This window comes from Rhinopithecus bieti, unplaced genomic scaffold (genome assembly GCF_001698545.2).
Source record: "Rhinopithecus bieti isolate Rb0 unplaced genomic scaffold, ASM169854v2 scaffold_1244, whole genome shotgun sequence".
Lineage (NCBI taxonomy): Eukaryota > Metazoa > Chordata > Mammalia > Primates > Cercopithecidae > Rhinopithecus > Rhinopithecus bieti.
The window spans coordinates 504,386-507,214 of NW_016803397.1; the positions used below are offsets into that span (position 1 = coordinate 504,386).

A 2,829-nucleotide genomic window follows, 5' to 3' on the forward strand; every position below is an offset into this window, starting at 1 on the left:
GCACTATTCACAATAGCAAAGACTTGGAATCAACCCAAATGTCCATCTGTGACAGACTGGATTAAGAAAATGTGGCACATATACACCATGGAATACTATGCAGCCATAAAAAAGGATGAGTTTGCATCCTTTGTAGGGACATGGATGCAGCTGGAAACCATCATTCTTAGCAAACTGTCACAAGAAGAGAAAACCAAACACCGCATGTTCTCACTCATAAGTGGGAACTGAACAATGAGATCACTTGGACTCGGGAAGGGGAACATCACACACTGGGGCCTATCATGGGGAGGAGAGAGGGGGGAGGGATTGCATTGGGGAGTTATACAAGATATAAATGATGAATTGATGGGTGCTGACGAGTTGGTGGGTGCAGCACACCAACATGGCACAAATATACATATGTAACAAACCTGCACGTTATGCACATGTACCCTAGAACTTAAAGTATAATCAAAAAAAAAAAAAAATTCTCTGGTGTTAGAATTCTCTGGTGAACTCTCATACTTCCAAGTAACAATGTCAAACTTTCTTTACTTTACTCAACCTTTCACTTCTCTTTCAGCACTACCATTCCCTCTGTCTTAGAAGATAACCTTGTCACTGGCTTCTTATCTGATGACATCCATCGGTAAGCCACCCTTTCTATTTCTGTTCCCCACAATGTAGGCAGTGCAACAGTATTCGCTGGCAAGACGATTACTTACCCACATGCAAATTTACTATTTCCCGCTTTCACATTCCACAAAATGTTTAAGACAAAGTTGTCCCTAAGGTTATTACTGTTGAAAAATGTCTGTTTACTGAATAATCAAGTTATTTCTATCCTGAAACTCGCCCCTTGTAAGCCCTCTACATTTTAGCCTCATGCATCTGCTTTTCTGTATGGCCACCTTTGTCCATCCTTTTTTTTCCTTCCGTTATTACCTGCCATACCACTCTGAACAGTTAAAATCTGCTTAGCTACCAGAACTCAGGTCTAGAATTAGTTCCTCAAGGAAAGTTAGAATTATACCAGGTTTTGTTTTTGTTTTTTTGTATTTCTCTCTCTAATAGTACCATTTGCTTTTCTTGTATAGCACCTAATAGAGGTGTCATTTGGTTTACTGTGACCATTATATATGTGCTCATTCAATTAATGTGTATCTAAATTAGTAGATTGTGAACTCCAGAAAGGCAGGACCTTGATCTGACTTTGCTCTCCGTTTTATTTTCAGTGCTCTGGAGAATTCTTGAAGCTGAGTAGCAAATAACAAAATTGTTTACATAAAAAGAAACTCACAAATAATCTGATGAATAAAATCAAAGCAACTAGACTGTTGAATAGATTCATGGCATTTATCTAGTCCAAGCTTAGCAAATTTTCAACTCTCAATTCTTCTCATCAAATATCAAGGTGTTTTTCACTTATGCCCTTTTAATAATATAGTATTTAAGAAGGCAGTGCATTCCATGGTTGAACTTCCGTAGTTCATTGGACCTAGCTTTGCTGTGCTGACTTAATCTTCTAAATTGTCACTCCAATGATATTGGGCCTTGTGTGAGCAGTAGTGTCTGCTTTATTGACCACAACATGATAAAAAATAAAATTTTTCTTTGTATCCTTTTCATAATACTGTAGGGTAGAATTTTTGAAGATAAAATGTGGATATTTAATTAAAATTGATACTGAGATAGTTGTAGACTCACATGCACATATAAGGAATAATAGAGACAGAGCCCATGTAAAATTTTTGTGGCTCCTGCACGACAACATTTCACAAAACTGTAGTACAGTTTCACAATGAAAATAGTAATTTTAATGAAATCTACTGATTACACTCCAATATCCTCAGATTTACCTTCATTCAATTGTGTGTGTGTGTGTGTGTATGTTTAACTGTGTTTCTTTTTTGTTTTTTTTTTTTACTTTGAGACGGAGTCTCACTTTGTTGCCCAGGCTGGAGTGCAGTGGCGCGCGCTCGGCTCACTGCAACCTCCGCCTCCTGTGTTTATGCCATTCTCTTGCCTCAGCCTCCCGAGTAGCTGGGACTACAGGCGCCCACCACCATGCCCTGCTAATTTTTTGTATTTGTAATAGAGATGGGGTTTCACCGTGTTAGCCACGATCGTCTTGATCTCCTGACCCTTGTGATCCACCCGCCTCGGCCTCCCAAAGTACTGGGATTACAAGCGTGAGCCAATGTGCCCGGCCTTAACTGTGTTTATTTCTATACAATTTTATCAGATACGCAGATTCTTGTATCCATCACCACATTCAAGTTACAGAAGGGTTCACACACCAACTATAACTTCTGTTGTTCTATGATAGAACAACTATTCCCATCACATCTCAAACTTGCAAACTTACCCCTAGAAACCACAAATCTGCTCTCCATTTCTACGATTTTGTCATTTCAAAAATGTTATGTAAATTAAACAGTATAAATAACCTTTTTAAAATGATTTTTTACACGCAGATTACGTGGTGCTATGTTGTAATTACGAATCATTCATTCGTTTTTAGAGCTGAGTATTCCATGTTAGATAAATATATACTAGAATTTAACCAGATGTTCATTAAAATATATTCAGGCTATTTCCAGTTTGGTGCTATTATGAATGATGCTGTTATGGGCATTCATATACAAGGTATTGTGTGAAGGTATGTTTTTAGTGTCATGGGGTAAATGGCAAAGAGTCAGCTGCTGGGTTGTATGGTAATTGCCTAGATTTATCATTAAAAAAAGTACCAAAAACTTTCATCAGTTGTCATAATGTGATTTCTGAACAGCAGAATTACTTGAAAATATGATTATTAATATTTTTGAGTAGTTCATATGAATATTT

The 2,829-nt window shown here is 37.4% G+C and overlaps 1 long non-coding RNA gene across 1 annotated transcript in view; it reads left to right on the forward strand.

Moving 5' to 3' along the window:
* LOC108536003 (uncharacterized) overlaps nt 1–1,328 on the forward strand; it is an 18,648-nt gene extending 17,320 nt beyond the window's left edge. Inside the window, exons 2-3 of the long non-coding RNA XR_001887391.1 lie at nt 566–631; nt 1,218–1,328. This is a non-coding gene — a long non-coding RNA (uncharacterized LOC108536003). The remainder of the gene's footprint in view (nt 1–565; nt 632–1,217) is intronic.
* Nucleotides 1,329–2,829: the final 1,501 nt, after the last annotated feature.